This window comes from Nilaparvata lugens, chromosome 6 (genome assembly GCF_014356525.2).
Source record: "Nilaparvata lugens isolate BPH chromosome 6, ASM1435652v1, whole genome shotgun sequence".
NCBI classification, from domain to species: domain Eukaryota; kingdom Metazoa; phylum Arthropoda; class Insecta; order Hemiptera; family Delphacidae; genus Nilaparvata; species Nilaparvata lugens.
The window spans coordinates 2,042,060-2,069,546 of record NC_052509.1 but is presented as its reverse complement, the minus strand read 5'-3'; the positions used below and the strand labels follow the sequence as shown (position 1 = coordinate 2,069,546).

Genomic DNA, 27,487 nt, shown 5'->3' with positions numbered 1-27,487 from the left:
TTTGACGATTTTTGTTTAGTTGTTTTCGTTATGTTCAGGACCAGGTTTATGGCCTATCAAATTTATAATCTGACTTCAGGACTCTTTCCTACGGTCCTTCAAAGTTTGCATGTAATCCTCATGGGAGGAGATTTGTGAGCGGGCCACACAGAAATAAAAATCAGCTGTTATAATCATTGCGTAATCCAACAGCCGTCGATAGATAGTAGACAAGAGTGTGTGCTCCATAACTCCACAACTACCATGTATTTTATTCTAAACGCCCCGACTAAAAACAAAATGACTGTGTGTAACCATCCAGCAGTGCGGCCTCAGGTTAATGACTTATATGCTCTAAATACATTGCTTTGTTTCGAATAATTGTGCTGTCCCCGGTGTTTAGAATTGATAAATTTTCAGTAAATTATTTATTTTTCAGTTGGGAAATTATCTATATAAATAAAATGCCGCATCGCGCCTCCTCATGATTGTGTGCATCCAGCTAATGTTTGTCATTATATGCTTTAACTATTTGGCCGTACGAAGTTCGCCGGGCCAGCTAGTAATTAATAAAATTATTATTTATTTGCTCAGTTCTAATTGCCAATTCCAATTGAATTTAATGTACTTAACGATTTGTTTGTCCTTGAAAATAACTATTGTTCTAAGCGCTAACTGTTCTAAAAGTCTTTAGAAAAATGCATCTCTAAGGAGGGAGTCATAGGCTATAAGGGAATTTTATAAAATTAGGAAATTTTGCTTTGACAATTGGGTTTTTGAAGGATAGAACACATAAATTTCCTGATTATTGAACAAATAAGGATAGAATACTTCTCACAAAAAGCAGCCAGGGAACACCTTAGGCTGGGCGTACACTGGTTAGTCAAGACAAGACTAGTCAAGTTTAGTCACAATACTCCACATAGTTGCTTATGAAGACATGTCTAATTGCAATGACTAATCATTGTGAGTTGCGTCATAAGCAACTATGTGAAGTATTGTGACTAAACGTGTCTGATCATGTCTTGTCTTGACTAATGGGTATGCGCCTAACCTTACAGTTTAGACATGGGCACAGAGGAAAGAACTATCAGAGATAATTATTGATATCTTGTGTGGATATGAGACAGATAGACTTGAGTGGATATGAGGCAATATGAACAGTTTCCTGTTCATAGCTGTCTGACAGGTCCTGCACTCTTTTAGGGCTATAATTGGAAGCTTACTCCTACCAATATTCTTCCACGTTGCATTTATATAGTGAGGTTCACGTTATAATGACAGTGAATGAAGATAGGTGAACAGCGTTGCCCATTCTCTGTCTCCCCACTGCCTTCTGAAGAGGATAGCTGATACCAGTAGGCTATATGAAACTATTCCAATAACGTTACTTATTATAAATGTCCGTATTTGTCTCCTTTTCATTTTTTCTTTTTGGAACGTCGATATATATTTCTTCCAATTATAAAACTCGAGTGACGCATATCCTAAAATACTTAATCAGATTACGCTGTGATTTGTCTGCTGTATTGAATAAAAATATGTAATTCATTAGATGCAATATTAAAAAAAACATAAACATTTCTTGATGAACCTGTCTGTCTCTCTCTTCTTAGTTTTTTTTTCTTTTCCTCTCAATTATTATTTTTAACCGCTAATTCTGAGTTGTTCTTTTTTCTCATTTTATTTTTCCCAACTTCACTTTCAACTACTATCGAATTCTATTATAGGACTCATATCTGCGCACAGGTTCAACGCCTATGCAGGTATTAATATTTTCCTCTTGAGTTAGTGTACTGTACTTTTTTGCATAGATTAACATTTTATTATTATGTATTTTTCTACATTATACACTGTTTTCTAAATCTCATTAGCGTTTCTCTTTGCTGTAAAGTATTGTATTATAATGTTTCGTTTTTGTTTATTTTGGGAAATAAATTTCAATTTCAATATATCTGACTAAAAATATTAACTGTTCATTCTTGTTTAAAATGATCAATTATATTCCATTCGACAAGAAAATATATTTTCAAATGATTAAATAATAAATTTTGATACTTGAGATGAAATATTCTGTTAATTAATTATATTTCTAAATGGTTAAAAAATGATCTGACAACTTTGCGGAGCTAGGAAAGAATAGCGTTATATGCTTTGTCGAATGATAGACAAGGATAACAATACCAATATTATTCAAATACTGCCATTATAACGTGGACCTCAATATAAAAGATAAGATGTTTCATTACACATTGTTTTTACTGCTGTTGGTGCTATATAGAAGTCCTTCATAACTTTAAAAACATGTTTTATGTTGATGAGAAGAATAAAGCGCGAAATCTCATGGAATATCTTAAGCTACATTGATTTTTCTTCTTCCTAGATAATTTTTCTTCTATTCGAAAGTGATTGTTGGTGCTTGTGCTACATTAATTTTTCTTTTTCCTAGATAATTTTTCATCTATTTGAGAGTGCTTGTAGGTAATCCATAATCTGCTCAAATGATTGATTGTTTCAATGTCTTTTGTATAAGGCCAGTTTCACACGGCAGAGTCCTCGCTTCTGGAAGATCATGTTACTGAAGATCATATTTCATATTTTGCAGCTCTCCTGTACTTTCACATGGGGATCTTAGGAATATGCCGACAGATCTAACAACTACGCCGACGTTTGCTCAAAGTATGACTCATCACTTTTTCTCAAATTCTAACTTCCTTAAAAATATAGATAGAAGATTTCTGATTTCGGATTTGGATTCAGCGACCCCAAATTCTTAAAGCGTGAGTCCCATTTTCAAAAATACCCGAAAACAAGGGAGTTATAGCTGTTTTTAATATAGCTTTCCATTATCATATGGTTATATAGTATGTACTAAGATAATAATACTCCTGCCTCACATAGGGACAGGCAAAGGTTTCGAGAAGTTTTTGAACACCTGAGAAGTTTAAACATAAGCATTTTTAATTTTTAAAAGTTTTAGTTTTCTAAAAAAATATTGAACTATGAAAAGATTAATCCAAATATGAAATCATAAATCATCTCCACTCATCACCCAATAAAATAGGAGGAAAAGGAGTTTATCTTCGATATTTGATTGTTATTATTATTCAAATCACATTCTTTGTTGATATTTTAAAACTGCTTTGGTATTCAGTATTTTTAATCTGACTCAAAGAAAAAAGGCTCATTCATCTGTGGCCCACGAATTGAAAACACAGGCATTTCTTTTGGTAAAGTAAAATCATAATAGTTAGAATAAATTAAAATATAAATCTGAGTACACTTTTGAATTATTTTGATACGACATGTTTCGGCTACTAATGCAATTTACTTGAAAATGACATTTTTGGCTAGTAATGCCATTCACTTGAAAATTACATTAGAAGCCGAGACATGTCGTATCAAAATAATTCAAAAGGGTAGATTTATATTTTCATTTATATTCAAAGTCATAATAATTAGGTACCTATGTTGATGAGAAGTGTTGAGAATTAATGTTAATGTGCATTAAATCATCAAATTTCTTGTAGAATCTCTTTGGAATGATTACTAGCATTGCAAGAAATAAAGAAACTTGAATTCATTTTTGCTACTTGATGTATCCTTTTTGATGGCAATAACTGTCATATTTGGAATGAACTGCTCCACCACAGAAAAATTTGAGGTGAATATTGAACAATATACTGTTCAAAACTAATACTAGCCGATTTAGACTGAATGATATAGAAGAACTGGATGTTAATAGTTCAGATGAGCAGAATAAAGTACCTACAATAATACATTTAGATTATCTACAATACATTTATCTACATACATTATCTAAGATTAAAAATTACCCACCTGATTAATGAAGTTTGTTGATCTTGAATTCTAGTGGTTGTGAAGTAAATAGAATCGATTTTTCAGCCCTTTATCCATTCCTAGAATTCTTTGATATCACCAACGGATTTTTTCAGATTGAACTGCAAATCTAGAAAAGGAATGATTGATTCCAATATAATCAAATCCATGATGTCTATAATCATGGCTATGAAAAATATTAGTAATCCTATACGACTCTATCTTAAACAATTCTCAGATCTCAGATACAAAATTATAAGCTTACAAAATATTTGTACAATACTGTATAAACATCACTTATAAAAAATATGGTAATTTTCATCAGTAAAATAGAAAATGAAAGTCTCTAAAATCAAGTAATTTCAAATCCAATTTATCGATTTCACAGAGTAATATAACTTTTATTATCATTAGATAATTGATTCTATTGATCTATGAAGCAATACAGTTATGATATTATTATTTCAAGAGTCTGTATCTAATCATCATTATTCGCTTGAATAGAGAAAATACTGATAGATAAATTGATCCATAAAATCAAGAGAACGTTGAAAAATTACAGAAAATGCGTTTTTGATGGAGAAAATAACTATTGGTGAACAAATAATCGATAGAAGTTATTAGTGTTATTTAGCTCATATTTATAGCATTCAAACGCAACTATATAGGCTACTCTCACTTTCTTGTCAACAAAATATGAAATTGAAACAATGTTCGGGGACAGAAAACAATTAAATAAAATTATAGCAGAGATAGATTGGATATTGAATTGTCGACAGCTTTTCTACGCTTGACTTGAGAAATCCTATCTCTTGAGAGATGGCCAGACTTGAATTTGTTTTCAGAAAAATATTGAAAGATTGGGTAGGCTAATTACTTTTTGTAGAAATCTAGTAAGATAGAGAAATTATTTCTTCATTCATATATCCATATCAGACTTATTCATTTATTTATAACGTAATAGAAAGGCAGAAGTAGAACATTATATGATTGGATTCATGGGTGATTTCATAGAAACTAATACCTACATTATTTTTGTTATTATCCTCATCATCACATGAATATTATTCATATAAATGATCAATCAATACCATAAAAAACTATAATCAACCCCAATAATTCAACATTTGTGTTGAAGCAGAATAAATGGGAAAGATCCAGAGTTATCTGAGAAAAAGCAATCAAATATCACAATATAGACATTTAAATAATTCTCAATATCAATAATATTAGTAATAAAATAGTAAGTGATACTGTTTTCAACTTTAAAACTACAATAAAATTAAAACTACATTACAATAGCCTACCTATCAGTTCCAAAATTTATGTAGCCAATAGAAACAAAATAAATCTATCAATTTTTCCATAAAAATAATAATGATAATTCGCCCATGTAGTCCAAGGCATATTTTCCAATTCATTGATTGCATTAAATTCATTTGAATCAACTGCATCACTTTTGGAAGAGCTTCCTGATTTCTGTGATAGATCATTCACTACACGTTTATTTTTAATTACTAGGATATAGCACATGAATCATGAACATTATTCTCGATTTCCAGTATGAATTATTCGTTACAAGTTTCTTTTTTATTAGGTACCTACTAAGATATTCATAGTTGATGAATCATGAGTCAAATCACTTCTAAATATCCTCACTAGTGTAGGCCTAGGCTACAAAAAACCAGACATTCGATATTTATGGCATTCGAAACAATCTCGAATGATGTAATCATGACTGAATTTTTAGCATTTGAGCTTCAACATTGTTTCACAAGATACAAATGTAGCTAAACACAATCAAGCTTCATTCCATAAAAACCTTTCAGTAGGGACGATGATCTAATTTCTATTGTACTATTGCAAGCTGAACTGTTATTTTTAATGCAGTTTCCTTGTTCAACACACACGAAATTTCCGGGGTATTCTTGTGAGTGAAACAAAGACGCATATCAAATTTTTCCTTAAAAGGTCCCGACAACTTTTAAATTTGAAATCGCCGCCTGAGAAGACATCATCCAAATCGGGCAGCTGTCCGATTTCCTGTTTACACTTTCTCTGTTGCAAAGTGCAGCCACAAAACGTCGCGTTTTAATCGATTAATTGAATTAGTTTCAAGTGATACGCTTGACTAAAGCTGACTTCATACACAGGATACAAGTGCATTAAAATAGTCAAAAGTGCAAGTGGTTATTTTGCACTATCGAGCATGGTAGCACTTGAAATGAAATCTGATCATCGTGCTAAATTTATATAATTAGTTGGAATAATGCAATGAACATTTCGAAACAACATTCATCTCATGAAACTCAAAATAATAGCATTAAAGGGAATTATATAAAGTGGTTTTTTGTAAAGTGTGAAGTTTTTAGCTCAACAATTTCCAGTTTCATTCAAAATTTAGACTTTTTGAATACCGTACGGTAATTATTAAGTTACTGTTCTAGATATTTCGATTCTAGACTCCAATAGTATTTATTGGATTCAAAATTTGCCTGTTTATCTAAGTATTGAAAAGTGTAAATTGTATTTTGAAAAGTGAAAGTGACATAACCAACATTTTGATTTGGACAGTATAGTATAAATTGGAAATGGGACAGTTTTGGGCATGAGCCTGTTGTGCCTTTCCTCATGTTAAGTATTTGTACATAATGTGATAAATAAATATAATTATAGTACAACCTGCAGCTAGATAATATTAATTATACTTTTTGTGTAGTTGAGAAGTTGATATTGTGGTAATTATTCATATTAAATAAAATGTATTATTTTATATTTATGATTTGATTAATTGTACGCTTACTTAGGTACGGTACTTAATATGATAGTGCATGTACATTGGAACTCAAGTATTGCAGGAATAAAACACTTTTCAATAAATAAATAATGATAGAGTTTCAGGAATAAAACTATAAAAAAGGAACTGAACATCTATTGAGTTGCTATTCCAGTATAGAACAATTCTATATCTCTCGAAACAGTGTTAAAGAATATGAGCATTCAATGCAACACAAAAAACTGATAGAAATTATTCAATATTTAGTGCAAGGATTACACTTGAAATTTATACATATGACTTGAACGATTTCAATCAAATGTAGGATACAACATACAATTTATTATTTTATTTCAGATGGAAATTACTGAGATATTGCTATATTATTCAAATGCTAATGAATTTATAATTATTTTTAAACGAAAATCCAAATTAAATGCTGTAATTCACCCCGAAGACTATTGCTATTCTTCGAATTTCCATCCTGCTGTTTACCCTGTTGTCAATATTTGCAGTAGCAGAAGTCTTCGGGTTACAGCATTTAATTTGGATTTTCGTTTGATAATGCATGGTTATTATTTTGTTGTTGCTTCCCTTCCCATTAGGTACGATTTACCAAGTTAAGGGAATCAAAAGGTTCTCAACACTTGACTACTTCTACTGGATACGGTACTTTATCAGGTTACTAGATAGTCTGGTACCGTACCCTATAGTAATGTATTCATGAATTTTACTTTCCTTGCCCTATTACCATAGGTAAGGAAAGTATTGCTTTCCGAAAAAATTAAGGTACCCCAATTTCTAAATTTCTATACGTTTCAAGGTTCCCCGAGTCCAAAAAATTGGTTTTTGGGTATTGGTCTGTATGTGTGCGTGTGTGTACACGATATCTCATCTCCCAATTAACAGAATGACTTGAAATTTGGAACTTAAGGTCCTTACACTATAAGGATCCGACACGAACAATTTCGATCAAATGCGATTGAAGATGGCGGCTAAGATGGCGAAAATGTTGTCAGAAACAGGGTTTTTGCGATTTTCTCGAGAATGGCTCCAACAATTTTGATCAAATTTATACCTAAAATAGTCATTGACAAGCTATATCAACTGCCACAAGTCCCATATCTGTACAAATTTCAGGGAGCTCCGCCCCATCACTGCAAAGTTTGACTTTAAATTTTCAATTATCAGGTCTCTGATATAATTTGAACGAAAAATTTCGAGTGGAAAAGATTGAGCATGGAAATCTCTACAATTAATATCCAGTAGCATTTTCACCTAAAGTTGAAAATAAGCTTGAAATTTGAGAAAATGTGATTATTCAATTGCAAACTGTTGGCAACTGTTGATTCTATTAAATCATTCACTATGAAGAGATAGCAGATCTCGTGTGTATCCAGCGTTATTGACGTATCACCAGCTGGCTCAGATCTTTGAATAGTAGACTTGAGATGCGCGTGAACACTAGCGTCAGGTGATCAATTTTCATAACGGCAAGGAAAGTTGTGTGAGTGCGCCACACCAGATTTTTCCATTACAAATTCGCCTCAAATGTTTCAAAGGAACACGATAACAGTTAGTCATAACAATGAAACATGTACAACCAATATATAGAATGTAAATGATTGTTATGAATACAATACCTGTCACTATCGCTACCAGAATTGAATAGCACAGGTCCACACAAACACTGTTCTTTGTTCTACAACAATAATCTTCAACTTAAAACATTATTGACTACTTTACTACTATTGACTACATTCTTGGATTTCCGTTTCAAATTATTATTTTTATCTCCAAATTGGCATTGACTGGCTTACATAGGTAATTTAGGAGATTTACTGTTTCATGGCAAATTTTATTATTCACTTCCAATAGGTACTGTATCCACATTTTGTAAGTTAAATATTCAAAGTTTTATATTTTCTTATGTTTTATCTCAAAACTTGACATTGAATTTAATTTCATGTGAGATAACTCCTATTGTTTTGTGATACTGCTCCTTATTCATACCATAAATAACAAAGTTGACTAATGAATTTTGAAAAGTTAGAAGGGCAAATTTCATACAATGCTTTCAGGTTGATAACAAATGCCAAAATTTGCCACTATACTACTGCTATTGTTCCCATTTGAAAGCTTTGTTCAACATCAATAAAATGATACAATACACTGTACCTGGTTTTGTTAGGGGCATTGCTCCTATAGAGGGCACAATATAGTTGCTTAATTATTCTATGTCATGATTCAAATTGAGTGTATTTATGTCTGTGTACACGATATCTCATCTCCCAATTAACGGAATGACTTGAAATTTGAAACTTAAGGTTCTTACACTATAAGGATCCGACCCTAATAATTTCGATCAAATACAATTCAAGTTGGCGGCTAAAATAGAATGGTGTTAAAAACAGGGTTTTTGCAATTTTTTTAAAAACAACTCCAATTTTGATCAAACTCATACCTAGAATTGATATCTAGAACTGCCATGAGTCCCTGTTATCTGTAGAAATTTCAGGAGCTCCGCCCCATCTATGCAAAGTTTGATTCTACATTTCCAATTATCAGACTTCAGAAACAATATTTAAACTAAAAATTTCAAATGAATAAGATTAAGCATAAGAATCTCTACAATTAATGTCTAATTAACATTTTCACCTAAAATTGAAAATAAGCTCAAAATTCGAGAAAATATGATTATTAAAATGCAAACTTAATGAGAGAGGCAACTGTTGATTCAATAGAATGAATCATTCACTGGAAGAGATAGCAGAATTGATCTCGTCAGCTGATCAATTTTATATTATATTTCAGAAAACTCGACTCTAAAGGTGCGTACAGATAAGCTGCGTATACATATTCGCGCTTCCAACCCGCACCGAGCACGCTCCTCCCTCGTACCGCCCTCGTACTGCCCTCGTTCCTCCATCGAATCACAGTCGCACCGCCCACGCACCCATCATGAACGTTACGGAAGATGTTAGATCTTCTCGCGTTCCCCGGTCGAACCACTGTTGCTCACCGGTCGATCATCAATCGCTCTGCTGGAGTGACGTTCGGTTGCGGAGCAGAGCGAAAGTCTGTACGCACCTTAAGATATACGCGCCGCGAACATGAGCAATTCACTTTTAATCAGCTGATGCCAAGCTTTTTATATCTGTATCTTACCGTTTCTCTAAAAATACAGATATAATCAGCTGATCAAAAGTGAATTGCTCATGACCGCGGCGCGTATATCTGTACGCACCTTTACGCCGGAGACACACGAGGCGGTTTTTGACGAAATTTTCATAACGGCAAGGAAAGTTGTGTGAGTGCGCCACACCAGATTTTTCACTTCAACCATGCAAACATAACTTACGAATAATCCATCTGTGAATTTGGTAACAGTCTATCAATAAGACATTATTTCCACCATTCCATTATTATACAGTATGATGTTTCCAGCAGACAAAAATATTAATTGCCAAAAATATTGACTTCCTCTCTTATAGGGGGATTATTATAATCTCTTACTATTATAATTGAATAAAATGTATCCCTTTATCAAGTACCCTTCTCATAATACTTTTTTAGGTACACAACATGTTTTAACTAATTGTAGCCATTTTCAAGTACTAATTCTCATTTAAATCGATAATTTTCATTTCAAGAAATTTCATAAATACAAAATAAAATGCTTCAATTATTGAGTTAGGGATCCTTCTATATGGGGGGAATAGGCTCTGATAAAAGTAAAAAGAAACCAGGTTTTATCAACCTATCTCAGTCTAAAACTTGAATTACCGTAGTTGTGTACATTTAAATATTGCATTAAAGTGTTGTATGAATAAAAGTTAGTATCACATCTCACATAGAAGTGTTACCATCAGAAAATGAGTAGGAACTAATATTACAAGACTAGCAGGTAACCTGTGCTCCGCAATGGTCTGATTGAAAACTTGACGTTCTAAAACCATGAAGTAATCTAAATAGAACTATAACCATCCTCGGTGAATTAAGAATCTATATATCAAGTTAATCAGTCCAGTAGTTCAAACGTGATGATGCATCATTCGTGAATCTCCTATCCCGTAAGTGTATAAGCCAATTCTTTCCTTTATGGATAACTTTATCTAATGAAGATAACTTCTATCTAATCTCTCTTACAAAACCTACCAAATAGTAGAGGTGAATAGGAAGAGGTAAAAAGAGAAACAAATAAAGTGACGAGTAAATGAACTAGTCAAAGTCTGACCAACCAGAAACAACGACAAAACACACACTCTATAGCCAACAAAGTTAAATTATCTCTGAAAAGTAGGACAGAGTAGTGTGTTCCAAACCGAATAGCCTCTGATAAAGTTTCCTACAGCTTGTAAAACAAGGTGATGGCATTGTACTGGTGACCATCCAGCCGTTAACCTCAAGGCAAGAATCTCAAAATCGTAAAACATGAGAAAAAAATATCACAACAGTCTTGTGTACAAGTCACTTCAATCATATTCACTCTAGTCAGCATTGATTGAACGGGACGCTTTGGTATTGTATTGATAAGAAATACTGACATTATGAAATGAATTACACTCTATTAAGTCGTAATGTCCTTCTGAATATCGATTTCCACCAAACTGGTTCCATAATAACCTGCAGGTAACAAGATTATTATTCTCTGATCAATTAGTGGTTAATATTCAGTTTTAAAAGAGGTAAGAAACAAGGAGATGCACTTATATTGTCAGCATTATATGAATGGATAGGATTGATGTTATTCACAAGGAATGCTGACAGTTTAATGATGAATTCTCACTGTAGAAATTTATGGGATCAACGGACCATATCCAAGTATTATGTCATCGATTTGAATGGGGAACTAGGAAGGTTGTGGATAGAAATCTGTTGTAATTAATATTCGGTGGAGCTCCTTGTTCGACGCAATCATTATCGAGAATTTTTTATCGGATACAGTATTATAATATGGAGACTGGTTGATGAGATCCTGTATTTTCGGTTGCTAAAACTGGTATTGGATTCAAAAATCTGGTGATTGGACTGTATGGGTGATTAGATGACTGTATGCGGGCGTTTGATGTGGGAGAACGATTGGAAAATTGTTTGATTTTGGAAGAATAATTCAACAAGAATTACTGAAGCTCCATTTTCCAGTTTCCTGTATGAGGCATGCGGGCGTCTGAGGTGAGAAAACGATCAGAAAATTGTTTTGCTTTTGGAAGAATAGTTCAACAAGAATTACTGAAGCTCCATTTTCCATTTACAGACAAGGAAATTTTATCCAAGCATAAAAGTAGTAGTCCTACGTGTGAGATGAATACCAAATACAGTATTCACAGGAAGAAATATGAGCTTGTTCAAAATGAGTTTGGAGGATTGCCCACAGAGAGCAGGACCAGTTAAATAGCTAAGGAAATGAGAATATCGACTGTCAAAATTAAACAGCTCACTCCCACCCTACATTGATTGAGTTCATTGCAAATGAATATTTATGATGATGTTAATAATAGAATCATGAGTAGAACTCGATAATGTGTAGAATATTAGACGAATTTGAAATCGGTGTTTCTTGTTTGTTTCATAAATAAATAGCTCTCATTTAAGCTTATTCATTCAATTTTCAATTTATTCTATTTGGGAGGTGTACACATTCAAATTTCGGCCCCTTATTTATTTCTAAAGTTATGAAAACAAAATATGCCAAATTTCGAATTTTATTAAAATCAGCACATAGTTCTGGTATATCTGGTGAATTTATGATTGCCAAGATTCATCTTGTAATCCATTAACAAATCCCTCAACTAGACAGCACGATATACTACTATGTAAGAAGTTGAACGCCTCATTCATAAAAAACTCAAAACATTCATAAACATTTTGCCATATTAGGACAGTCACTTATACATTCAAATTCTTCATTTATATTCATTAACTATAATATTCTATTGTTAGAACTAGAATTATTATTAGATTTATTCTAATCTTAGTTTAGAACGACATTTCACCATACATGGAACTGAGAAGCAATAGAACCTGAATGATTTAGAGCCAGTTGCCATACTTCGACCACATAATATACGATACAAGCGAGTTTTCTCTATATTAGTTATTTCCTCTGTGTTCCGACGTAGCAATAATATTTTTCGTTCCTCTACAATCTGAAATGTGAAACGTTACATTAGGCTGGCCACTAACAGTGGAACATGCATGTCATTCATGTTTATCATGCACATACACTTGTTCATCATCAGCAAGAAGATTTTAACATAAAATGAACAATCAATAACAATAAATAAACCACTGGGAAATTACGAATAAGGAATGATTGTAAAATAATTCAAACTCAAATAAAGCAGCGAAAAAAAATTGGAGATACAAAAACCTAACCTCAAAAACCTTTGCTTGGAGCGTCTCGCTGTGATCACAGCTGTGATGACAACAATAAATGACGACTGTGCATCATGCTTGTTTATCAGGCAAGCACTACCGTTAGTGGCCAGCCTTAGTAGCTGGACTTACAATACTTCCAATTTTCATGATAGACCCTTCTAAGTGTCGTTTTCACAGTGAAAGCTTAAACTGAATCCAATCAGCTGTTGGCTTAAACTCAAAATGAATCACATTATAACAAATGAAACTTGATATAGATTTAATACAGTTTAGGATGAAATTTGGCTTAAACTCAAAATGAATCACATTATAGCAAATGAAACTTGATATAGTTTTAATACAGTTTAGGATGAAATTTGGCTTTAACTCAAAATGAATCACATTATAACAAATTAAACTTGATATAGATTTAATCCAGTTTAAGATGAAATTTAGTTTAAACTCGCACTGTGCAAATGGCATTGTGAATTGAAGCCACCGAATGTTATCAACTTATTGCCGCAATCTACAAAACTAAACCTTCAGCTCACCATCAATGGTAAGTAAGCAACTACAGTAGAATGAAATCCACTTTAAACTGTCATCATTCCTCATAAATGAAATCAACTTCTCCCATTTATCCAACGCTGACAGTTCAAACTGAATCTCAGAAGTCAACAATGTAGTCCACTTGACATAGTTCAATGACTATAGAAAGATTCACTGCATCAGCATTATTAGAATGGGCAGCATTGAGGTTGCTTATTAAGAATTCTGACAGTTTCAAGTGAATCTCGAAAGTGAATTCCAGATTCATGTCATAGCGGCGTGTGCACGGAATATGAATGAACATAAAATGAAGAAAACTGCACTCACATTTCCAATTCTGCAGTTGGCCTTCGGGCACTTGCCAGTCATATACAGATATGGGCGCCAATTGTTGTCAAGTTACCTTCCAAGGTGAAAAGAGAAGCACGTGCTATCTGCTTAATAGCTTTATTGAAATAGTTTTGCATCTAACTATGTTTTGCTGTTAGAATAAACAACAACCAGCTTCATCGGATTAGGTTTGCATTTATTGTACATTGTATGGAAAGAAAACTAGTTCCAACTGTCAAAATTCCTTATAAATAGAAAATTCATTATGTTATCTATAAAATATATAAAAGCGAAATGGCACTCACTCACTGACTTACTGACTCACTTGCAGAACTAAAAATCTACCGGACCAAAAACGTTCAAATTTGGTAGGTATGTTCAGTTGGCCCTTTAGAGGCGCACTAAGAAATCTTTTGGCAATATTTCAACTCTAAGGGTGGTTTTTGAAGGTTTAAAGTTCCTCTTTTAGCATGTATATTCTTCTTATTCCAATCTCTTGATTATAACTGAAAAATGTCCATACCATATGTTAATATAGAACTATAATCTAGAGAGAGTACCTCTTCGAAACAGTTGTTAACTGGTAACTAAATTAATAATTTTGTCAGGTTGGCATTAGGTTGAGTTGACTTTGTTAGGTTGGCACCAAGTTGAAGATTGAAATGCATTTATCGCGGGAAAATTGATTGGGCACTGCTACTTCAATCATAGCTATTCCTGGGAACATTATATCGCATGATATGACGAGCGAAGCGAGCCCGCTGATCTCATTTTTTCACGGGGGTCCAGGGGGCGGAGTCCCCTGGCCAGACGGATATGGCGTGCGAAGCGAGCCTGACGGCTAGTTTATAATATAATAAAGGAAAGAATTGGCTCATACACGTACGGGATAGGAATAAATTCATGAATGACACATCATCTGAACCACGGTATTTAGATGAAAAATAGCTAATAATAGTAATGAAAAAATACAAAAAACCGTCTTCCTCTATATACCGTGATCTGAACTACTGGACTGATTGAACCTGAAATTTGCATATGGATTCTAAAGGTCGGTTTCCGAGCTCGGGATTTAGCTTAGTTCTAGACTTTAAACAGCTGGAACCAGAAAATTGGCTGTCCGAAACGGGGCGTAGTCACAGTCCACGTTTCGAAAAACTAGAAAATTGAACACAAAATAAGATAAAGAGAAAACAGTGTAAAGTTTCAGCTATTTTGAATAATTTAGGAGTGTTTCATTTCGTCAAATAAAACGTTTCCAATCATAGAAATGAGAAAATAAAGATTATCATAAAAACTGCGACTACACCCCGTTTCGAAAAGTCAATTTTCTGACTCCAGCTGTTTAAAATCTAGAACTTACCTAAATCCCGAGCTCGGAAACCGGCCCTTAACCTACCGAGGATAGTTATAGGCCTATTTCAAATTTTTCAAAACTTCACTAGATCAAGTTTTCAGTTTGTCAAGTTTTCAATTAGACCCTTGCGGAGCACGGGTGATCTGCTAGTTATAAATACCATTTTCCTCCACCTACTGTCTAAAGTACTTACTTTACTCCCTGAAACATAATACTGAAGTGTCACTTTTTCGCTCTCGGTTGTAAAAAACAGAAAAACTCCCTAGGGAGTAAAAGTGACTCCATTTAAATAACATGGGAAGCATCTCTATTTAAAAAGCTTACATGGTAATAGGTTAGAAGGTCTAAGCTCAGATGAGAAAGTGTAATAGAGGTGTCTGTCATTGAGTCAACAGAATTCAATACCACAACCAGAAATTTGATCAACTCATGAAATATATGTTTGTATGATATTATATTCTTAATATTGGTAGATGATAAAAATTTATAAAATTTTTAAAATATTTTATTCTATTCAAAATACCAGCCAACAAATATTTTTGATCTGCATTCTGCAATTCAAATCTGAACCGCGTGATCTGGAGTCAGCCATTTTTGGTAGCTCAGCTGATATGATTGTTACAACTTTGGCCGATAGATAGCGCAATCAGCAGTGCCTATCAGACGACCGGTTTTTAGGTTTTAGTTTTTTAGGTTATGTTGTTAGGAAACATTGTCACCAATACGTGAGTTATTAGAATGATTTAATTTGCAGTTTCTATAAAAAAATGTAGATGGAGGAAAAATGTAGTGTACATCACGAGCGAAAAATACTTTTTCTCCCTCAGGAAAATTGTTGCCCTCGGCTTCGCCTCGGGCTTCAAACTTTTTCCCCTCAGGGAGAAAAAGTCGTACTTTTCACTCTAGATATACAAATAACTATTATTTTTCACATTCAAACAATATAGAGAGTTTTAAGCGAAATTTCTCTATAGATTACGTTTATTCACAATCAATTTCACCCATATGCCAATATATTCTGATTGATGTTTGGAACTTCAAATTCCAGTTTGATTGCATGTTTGATTAAGTGGAATATCTGTGAATGATGGAATATTGTGGAATGTAGATGAGCTGAATGTATGAGTAAGAAAACATTGAAATACCTGTAGGTAAATCAACACGGTTGCCATCAGTTTTTTATTCAGGACCAGACCATACTAAGCGTTTTTCCAGGCGTTCTCAGAGTCGACCGGGCAGGAAGCTCTCCGATTGGTTGATTGGGTTGTCGTCTGCAAAAAACCTATTTCTTGTCATAAAGAATACCCATAAAAAATTCTGCAACAATCACAGGATGAAACACCGTTCCAAACGTTAAGTTTAGAAAGACATGTTTAATAAAATAGGAATCGCGTGATAAAAAAATATAATATTCCACACAAACAACGATTCATTCAGTTCTATAGGCTTGCATATAGATATAGAACATTCTTGTTATTTACAATAATGCATAATATAGTTTGGACCTATAGGTATAATCCAATTCGTGATATCCGAGGATCTACTGTTATTTTGTGGGCTATAGCTAAGAGTACCAGCTTTTTTATCGCCTTCATTTCCTAGTTTATAGTTTCGCTATCGGTGATGAATTAATTTTATTTTGTAGTTTGTGGAGACCGTTAGTGTCTGTAAGCTGTTCAGGTGGACGTGCATGTTACAATTGTGTTACCAATTAAACAACCTGCTTGAGAAAGGAGTGGGCAACTATAAAGTCGCATTTTTATGGTCCCAATTATTAGTTTTACGTCGGCAGGATTCAGTTTCAGTCAACCTGTGGAACTGAATACAGTTTCTTTCCTGTTAGTTTCCTAGTGATTTATTTGCATGCGAAAGCCAAGAATGATGTGGATTCGAATGTTAATTCTGTACCTTACCCAGACCTTCAGTTTATTTTAATTTTTTCAAATAATAGAATTTCAACACTAAAAATATGGATAATTTTCAAACCAGCGAAATAATAATCTCGAGTATAGATTATCAGTTAAATTGATCAGATATACCAGTATCAGCTGTTTGGGTGGCAAGGCTGAGATCTGGCAACCCTTTCCTCCTATCTTCCTATACTGCCATTATAACGTGGACCTCACTATAGTTGTGTTCAGGACCAGGTTTATCAAATTTGGTCTATCAAATTTACTATTTGACTTCAGGACTCTTTCCTACGGTCCTTCAAAGTTCACATGTAATCCTTATGGGAGAAGATTTGTGAGCTGGCCACACACAGAAATAAAAATCAGCTGTTATAATCATTGCGTCATACAACTGCCGTTGGTAGATAGTAGACAAGAGTGTGTGCTGCTCCATAACCGCCCATGTATTTTATTCTAAAAACAAAATGACTGTTCTGTGTGTAACCATCCAGCAGTGCGGCCTCAGGTTAAAGACTTATATGCTCTAAAGACATTGCTTTGTTTCGAATAATTGTGCTGTCTTTGGTGTTCAGAATTGATTGATTTTTAGTAAATTATTTATTTTGCAGTTGGAAAATTATCTATATAAATAAAATGCCGCATCGAGCCTCCTCAGGTGTGCATCCAGCTAAAGTTTGTGATGAGATGCATTAAATTATTTGTCGGGACGAAGTTCGCCGGGCCAGCTAGTAAATTATTATAAAAGCTTGCTTGGCTATTATAAAAAAAAGTCACCTTGTAACTGAGACAATTTATTTTTACTTCTGAAATTAATAGTCTATCTTTTGTTTAATCCAAGAGAATAAATTCATACGATTTCACAAGTCCTTCCAAAGGTTATTGATTTTCAAGTGTACCTAAACACCTACACTTTGCGCCCACGTTTCGAACTCTTCTGATACAATAATAAAATATATCATCCCATCACCAGCACCATCTTCATCAAAATCATCATCATTATCAAAATCATCATTATGATTACATACCTAACAATGTGAGCCACATCATTGGAAATTCCGCTTCAATCATATTTCACAACAATCACTTCCAGCAATAGAATCCATCCATTCCAATCGATAAACGTGATTAAGCTAAACTTAAACGAATTTGAGCCAATGGAAATCTTTCTTTTGATGATGATAAGGAAGAAAACGAAAAATAAGGATGCCTCTGGCTTCTAGAGTGACATCATCAGCAAGGTCACGGTCGTTTGCAAGGTCATGAAGAAGAACAACATTAGTTGCAGCTATTTCTCTCAAGTTTTCTACTTCTTTTTTCATGCTACTTAAAATCTTCTCTCATTTCCTTGAATTGATTTATTGGTTTACCGAAATGTTTGAGGAGCACTCTTTGCACACTTAGCCAACAGCACTTATGTAAATTTGTGAAAAGAATTGATAGAAGTCTAATTAATCTACTCGTCGTCTTTTTTCAATATTCCCTTCACTTTTCGCTCACATCCAGAGATTCAACATTATTAGGGAATCCTTGTCATTCTCGACCAATTCCTACTACTAAATCTAATGAGGATTAGCAAACCAAAATAACGCACAAGTTCTGAAAAGTTCTGAAGTAACTCAGATACTCTCTTACTCTCGAAAACATATTCGACATAATTTCAGAAATAATCATCAGGGTCAAAGAGTGCTTTCACTTTTCCATGATTAATTTTAAAGTTAAATCCAGAAGTGAGTATTGGTGATTCATGAATACTATTGGTCCAGACTCCAGATTGAGATGTTTGTTATCTTCTACACAGATTCAGTACTTGAAACAGGAATAAAAATATTATAGTTCTGTGATCTTCGCTCGAAATACCGAGAATGTTAGTCTTGATATTCAAGGGAATAGTAATACATTGTAAGAAATGGACTGATAATAAAAATAAAAATCGTTTGGCTTTTATTAGTGGAGAGTTTCTGACGGAAGTTCCACCTCGCCTGAATATATCCATTTAAGCCGTCAATAGGCCTTACGACTGTCATACTTCAGCCGGAATCGACCGTTTAACGATCCCATCCGATAACACGGGAGTGACCTGCTCAAAAACTTTTTGGCTGTGAGCGGGTTTGAACTGATAACAATGATGTATGAATTTGATAAATTTACCGTAGACCTATCTTTTAAATTGTTCAATATTTTTCAATTTTTATCACAAATTAGCTTATCAACTTTCCAACATCAATATATTGATAACTTTATGAGTATTATTATAACTTCTTTTTTCATTATCAATTTAACATAATTATTGTTAAACTATGCTATTAGCTAGATTAGCTGTATGCTATAAACTAAGCTATAATTATGACAACATATGATAACTTTCTTTCATTATCAATTTAACATTATTGAATAACAAAATTCCATCTCCACAATCGGGTTTCCCTGACAAACAGAAATCCAGCATTCGAGCTAAAATGGAATAATTTGCTTGGATAAAATGGAAGTTTACAACAAGCCAAACAACATATTCAAAACATTTAAAACTGATAAGCTACGAGATCACTTATATAAAAAGTTGGATTGGCCTCCAGCTCGGAACTTGTGTAACCTTGCAAGGTTGCTTGCAAATGAGTGGCAGCTGGCAGAGCAGTGGCCAACCACAACTTTCACACAAATCGTTACGATTCAACTCTGATCAACTTGTACGTAATCAGCCACATTCTCATTCAAAGTCGAATTAATTTATCAAAGCCGATACCTGTTTCACGATACAGTCTGCTCAAATTCCTCTAACGAATGCCGAAAAACCTGTTCTGCCAAAATTAACATGACACGTCACATGATGTTGGTCGAAAAACGCCTTGACAAGTTTTTCGGGAATTGGTAAGATATGGAAGTTGATCGGCCATTTTAGATTCTCGATGGTGTATTTCCTTTTGGATTAGAGGATGGAGGAAAGAGTCTTGGAATGTCAGATTTGGAGATTGGGGAAGACTTCAAGGAGTTATTGGAGAAACTCAAATACATCACAAAAAATATAAAGATCTGGTCATCTATAATAGAGGAAAGAAGTGGCTTATACACGTACGGGATAGGAAATTTACTAATGACGACGCATCATCACGTCTGAACTACTGGACTGATTAACTTGAAATTTAGTATATAGATTCTCAATTTACCGAGGATGATTATAGGCTATTTTAAATTCTTCAAGATTTCAGTAAGTCGAATTTTCAGATTTTCAAGTTTTGAATTAGATCCTTGTGGAGCACGGGTTACCTGCTGGTAGAACATAACTTCGGATTTCAATAATGTTGCAGAGATAGAAAAGTTCCAATATTTATGTTGCGAATCATAGGAAAATAATGATTACTAATGATACTTCATAATTGATGAAAGTCAAACTTATTCTAGGTATGCTGTGAATACTAAAAAAAAAGAATAGCTACCGATACTTAAAGGTCAAACTCATTTGAAGTTGATTATTATTAACCGAAAATCCCAATTAAATGCTTTAAATCACCCCGAAGACTTCTGCTACTGCAAATATTGACAACAGGGTAAATAGCTAGATGGAAATTCGATGAGCGCTACTATACAAAATTCAGCCCGGGATATTTCCATCTGTAGTCATTTGAAGTTCCAAGTCATTAATGTGCGTACAGATATACGCGCCGCGAACATGAGCATTCACATACAATCAGCTGATTATAACTGTATTTTTACAGAAACGGTAAGGATATAAAAAGCTTGGCATCAGCTGATAAAAGTGAATTGTTCATGTTCTCGGCGCGTATATCTGTACGCACCTTTAGATTTAGTGATTATTCAAAACCCCAGTAAGACAAAAACGTATTCACCTCATCAAGACTTGAATTTATCATATCATAACAGAACTTGAAATGATCAGACCTAAATTTGGGTCCGTATCACAGAGACAAGTTCTCACAGAGACAAGTAGTGTTTTTGAACGATATTAGTGTCACAGAGACAAGTTTCATAGGAACAAGTAGTTTTATAAATGGCAGTCTCACAGGAACAAGTTCCCACAGAGACAAGTTGAGTCTCACAGAGACAAGGTGAGTCTCACAGAGACAAGGTGAGTCTCACAGAGACAAGGTCTGTTTCACTGGAACAAGTAGTGTCAGTGGAACAAGAAGAGGGGTAGAGTCCCATTCGAACAAGTGTAGTGTCACAGAGACAAGGTCGGTCTCACAGGAACAAGGTTGGTGTGGTGTGTTGCCTACACATGAAGATGAAGGCATTCCATTTGCTCTAATAAATTGGATGTCATCTGTTTTTTAATATATATACATATATATTATGGTGACATGAATAGAATAGAATGACTGCCTTTATTTTTCTTAGAAAGCGAAGTTAGGGCGCAGTCGACCCTCTCTTACACTCAACTCTCTATCAAGTATTATAACAATACGAAAAAAATAAATACAAATAATATGATTAAAAACAAACAATAGTTAAGTTATCTACTTATTTAAAATAATAACAAATTTTAAATTATTGAAAAGAAAGAGAAAAAAATGACATTGAAAATAATACATAACAATGCTGAATGATAGTATTTTCTGATACTTCATCACTTTAGTAAAAAATAAGACACTACAGAATACAATACAGTAGGCCTACATAGCAACTGAAGTGTTTGCTATACATTTCATTTCCTACTTATTATCACTATGTAAATCTCGAAGTGGATAAGTAAATTACATTATGATTTATTTAAATAGTAAAATAGAATCTTCCTTCAATCAACAAACAACGTCACAAACAACGCTCCTTCAATCCACGTGACATACATATATAAATATATATTTACATATGTTAATAATGTGGTGACATCATTTGAAGCCAGCTTTAAACGTTTCTCCTGTGGAGAAAAAATGATGAATTTAGTAGACTGTTTAGTGGATCCTAGACATTCAGATTCAAATCTATACATAACAATTGATTCCCCTTTTCATCCAGGATATTTGTGGTTTCTTAAATTTCGATTTATTGACCGAGCGAAATGAGTTCTAAGATTCAAGTCGACGGCTTTGCATTTCTCTTTATGTTTATATGTTCCGCAATTACGGCGAAACGCAGCAATAGATTACCATGAAATTTGACAGGTATATTTCTTTTTAAATTGTGCCTCGACGTATATACAAGTTTTTTGAAAATTTTGCATTTTAAGGTTAATACAATAGGTAAAGTCTCCTTCGAACGCCAATATTACAGTAAAAATCAGAATAGAATCATCCATAATAATTCAGCTGTTGAGTGGATTTTTAATTGCATGCAATAACGCATGCAATTAATATATCAATGTAACTTAGTAAAAAATCAGCTGTCGTGTTGACTATTCATTGCATGCAATGACGCATGCAATTAATAACGGAAAGAAAACATAGTATTTTCTCTCGATCTGCTTTCAACTCGGTCTGACCTGTTGCCAGTAAGTTGAAGGAGATTAGATTTTGATGTTAGCATATTTTTGATACACTAACCCCAACAGCCATTAGCCGTTTTCACACCGACATCTTGCCGACACAACATACAAACAGGATTTACTCTTATGGACAGTATGAGACGAGGCTGTGTTTTATAACTGCGCGAGGTCTACTGTTCATAGAACTACTAGTCCAGGATTAAAATGTTGTTTTACCAAAATCATCAAATATTTAATAATTCGATACAATGATACATGTACAAATGTGAAGCTGACTTGCACCGAGGTAGAATCAATTTAATCTTAAATAATTTGAAATATATTTCAAGTTGTTAGGCTTCATTAATTCATTGAACACCTATTTTATCATTATGTGTTATCAGAACCTATTAGAATTATGTAGATTGCCTTTAATGAATAAATTGAGTTCCATGTAAATGTATTATTTCCACCAAACTCCAAAATAACTATTTCAATGTGACTTTTAATTGTTCAGTCAATATAAAATAATTTTGATTCTGCAGTAACTTATACATAAGTGATATCAATGTAAGAAAGAACAGATTATATACTTCTAGATGAATGTAACAATATTGGAAAGATGTTATCCAACGGTATTTGAATACACCCCTGACTGTTACTGTATGGGAGTACCACCAGTAATTTATAAGTTTTCAATTCGTCAAAAGAGTGGTTATAGATAAAATAGTGTACTCAACGGTTATAATCTTCTCCTATCTATATTTTTTCTTCTTATTATTGTTCATCTTCTTCCTGCCGCCAAAGTGCAGTACTTTATACCTGGCAATAGAATTTTTAGAAATAGAAGCATTTGGTTAACTTTGGTTTCACGCTTCAGTGAACATAGTCTATGAGCAGGGTAGTTCTACCTGGACACCACCGATGACAAATTGACCGGGCTTTCCAGAAGTACCTAACGGGAAACATTTGCTTTGTTTCATGGAAGCAAGGCATTGTAATACTGAATGAGTATTTATAGTTCTATAAAGCAAGGCCTTTTGGTTCTAATACCCGAGACGTCAGTCTGCAGATTGTTGTTATGGAATGCAGAAAACTTCTTTCACCAACCTTAGACAATAAATGCTGTTTCAAAAGATTGAAAAGATAGCATGCCGCTTCCAAAATCTATGGATATGGTTTATGTACTATATATATATATATATATATATATATATATATATATATATATATATATATATATATATATATATATATATACTATTATGTACTATAAATACATATCTGTGAGTGTAGCGTAAGGGACACACTATTATTCCTCACCCACCATATAGCATATAATATATCGAACTCTGTCACTCCCACTCAACCACATCACTCTCTTACACATACCCTTTCCTTCGGGCTCACTCTCTCTCACTCTCTCTCTCTCTCTCTCTCTCTCTCTCTCTCTCTCACATGATAATGAATTAAAACGCAGATTTCTGTCTTTGACACTAATATCATGCTTTAGTTAGATCAATAATGTTTCAATTGCCATCTAAATCTAGGTGAACTATTTGTAACACATAAACTAATAATTAAAACCACCCTAAATAAACCTTGATTAGTCCCAACCGATATGGTTTACAGTAACTTAAAGGACATGACAATAAGACAATAATTGTGGGTTGGAAACGTAATTTTGAATATTTATTATAATCTATATATATATATATAAAAGCGAAATGGCACTCACTCACTCACTCACTCACTCACTCACTCACTCACTCACTCACTCGCATAACTAGAAATATACCGGACCGAAAACGTTCAAATTTGGTAGGTATGTTCAGTTGACCCTTTAGAGGCGCACTAAGAAATCTTTTGGCAATATTTTAACCCTAAGGGTTCTTTTTAAGGTTTAAAGGGTTTAAAAGGGTTCGTCTTTTAGCATGTATATTCTTCTTCTCCCATCTCTTATTATAATTGAAATTCCATATCATATGTTACTATAGAACTATAATCTAGATAGAGTACCTCTTCGAAACAGTTGTTAACTGGCAACTAAATTAATAATTTTGTCAGGTTGGCATTAAGTGAGTTGACTTGTTAGGTGGCACCAAGTTGAAGATTTAAAAGCATTTATCGCGGAAAAATTGATTGGGCACTGCTACTTCATCCTGGGAATATTATATTATTGTCCGCCAGGCTCGCTCCGCTCGCCATATCCGTTCAGCCAGACGTTTAGTCTGGACTCCCGACTTGATGTCCTAACATGATAAAATGCAGGCGAGCGAAGCGAGCCTGCTAATCTCATTCTTGGACGATCCAGTCGGGGGTCCAGGGGGCGGAGCCCCCTGGCTAGACGGATATGGCGAGCGTAGCGAGCCTGACGGCTAGTAAAATATAATCCCATTTTTCTGGTGCTCCAAACTCGTTATTTAATAATAAACCTACAGTTTAAGAGCCATCACTGATAAATACTGTATGTCACTTAGTATAAATACAGAAGAACAAAAATCATAAACCTTATTCCGGACACTTTCTCATTAATTCTTAATTCTCGTATAGCCTATGTGTGTGATAAACGAAATTTGAATTTGAAATCACAACATTTTTTGAAAAACATACAGTTTTGAATTACGTGCTTATTCTACAAAATTGAAACCCCTTTCTTAGCTGGCGTCTAGAATAAGAAATATATTGACCGATAAATACAAACAATTTGGATGTAGATTAGGCGAATAGGCCTGTCTAAAGGATTCAGCTTATAGTCTGTTATACAATAAATGAGCAATCAATTCATAACATCTTAGTAGTCATCTTATGAATAGTGTAATCATTCATCAAATCAGTCTTATCAAGTCATAATTATCATCACCCAGTACAATTGAATAAATTAAGTCATACATTGAAAAAAGACAACTATTTATAAACTCACAGCACTGAATATCATATTTCAACAATTTGAAAATTAATTTACGGAACAATAAGCATTTTCATTCAGAATTACATTTAGTGCGTTTTTTAATTTATTCAGAGGCAAGTTTCTTCTAATATAAGATAAAGGCAGATTATTGAACATGGAGTACACTAGATAGGAATAAATTTCAAGCTCTTACTCAATCTGACATTAGGAGTTACAATACTCTAGTAGTCCAGATAACAGTAGACCTCACTGAACATCCTTTGCAATGTGGTAACGAGAATATTCAGCCATCTACTAGAAATGCTATCTACTAGGAATAAGTCATTGTAATAATATCAGGGCTTTTTAAAATGTTTGCCAATGGCCCCACTAAGAAATCTGATCAGGCTGGTTGGAGACTTCCAATCAACCATACATTACATTACATTACATTACATTACATTACCAGGGCTACCAGACATTGTTTTGCAGTAGTCGTACTATATCATAATGGAAAAAGTAGAACTTTGATATGAAAGTAATGAACTCACTCCGCTACAAATAAAATCTATTGGTGTGCTAATCTAAATGTTGCACTACTTCAATCCTGTAAAAATGAATACCGGTATAATACTTATTCTGAATTGATGGAATCCCAAGTCCCATTGCGCTTATGATAATTTTAAATGTTACTTTATTAACTCAGTAAGTTCAGAAAGTTATTGCTCAGTTGAATCAGAGCTACGATTAAAAAGATGATTTGGGAATTATCAAGTGGCACTTTTTGTTTTTCACTGGGATTTTCATTTTGTAACATGTAGAGACGCTTGTAGAACAACAATCTGTTAAATTTTTTATGGGAAAGATTTTATGAGGAAAATGAAGTTTTTCATTGACATTATCATCCGTAACTCGGAACGCCATGATAAATCTTGGCATCTAAAGCTGCGTTTACACCAAAGTTATTAACAAAATGTTAATAACTTAATCCTCACAGATTATTATAGATTGAACGGCACATGAAAAACACATATGTTCATCATGTGTATGATAAGTTATGTTCAATCTAATAGAATCTATAGAATCTATTGGTGTTGACGCAGCTTTACTCTGTGACTGTCTGGAGTTAATATTATATCAATTTGAATTTACAATTCGAGACCGCAGCTCGGAAAAAGAAGAGATGATTAGCTCATAATATCGGGGACCGAGCTTCGCTCAGGAGTACAAAAGCATAAACAATTTATTACGAAAGAAGGAATTATAATGAAAAACCATTTTGGCCATGTGGTTTTTAAGAAGCGGTGATGAATAGGTCAGTGGTAGGCTATTTGGCTTTTATATATTCCATTTCATATTCATATTGATTATTCTTTCGGGTTGAAGGTTATATGTATACGTATTAGATATATTGGAATAGTTATCTTGGAGTTTGGTAGAAATATATTACATTTGCATAGAACTCAATTTATTTATTTATTTAAGTTATCTTCTATCTAATTCTAATAGGTTACCAACCCATCCCTATCTTATATGATAAACCTTCAATCATAATCATATACCTGCATGATTAAAAAACAGCAGACATTCAATTTACTAGAACAAATAATGGAGTGCCTTCAAGTTCAGATGTAGGCAACACGCCTAACTTCTTCCTACATTCGCTACCTTGTCTCTATGACACTGACCTTGCTTCTGTGAAACACCTTGTTCCAGTGGGAACTTGCTTCTGTGAGACTGCCATTTATAGCGCTACTACTTTGGACGGAGACCTTGTCTCTATGAAACTGCTTGTCTCTGTGGGAACTTGTTCCTGTGAGACTGCCATTTATAGAAATACTTGCTCCTGTGAAACTTGTCTCTGTGACACTAATATCGTTCAAAAACACTACTTGTCTCTGTGAGAACTTGTCTCTGTGAAACATCCCCCTAAATTCAATAATGATTCCCATATATTAGCTCCCTCAGAAAACCTGATTTATCTAGGAGATTCAGGTTTCCTCCAGACTCTGATAGTTGAACAGCCTTGACAATGAAATTGGAATGATTGCATTAAATCTATTGATTGTGGAGTTGGTGCAAT

General features: G+C 33.8%; 1 protein-coding gene across 1 annotated transcript in view; it reads left to right on the top strand.

The window, feature by feature from the left end:
• LOC111057816 (sodium-dependent nutrient amino acid transporter 1) overlaps nt 1–27,487 on the top strand; it is a 164,143-nt gene that overhangs the window by 3,750 nt on the left and 132,906 nt on the right. The window lies entirely within an intron of this gene.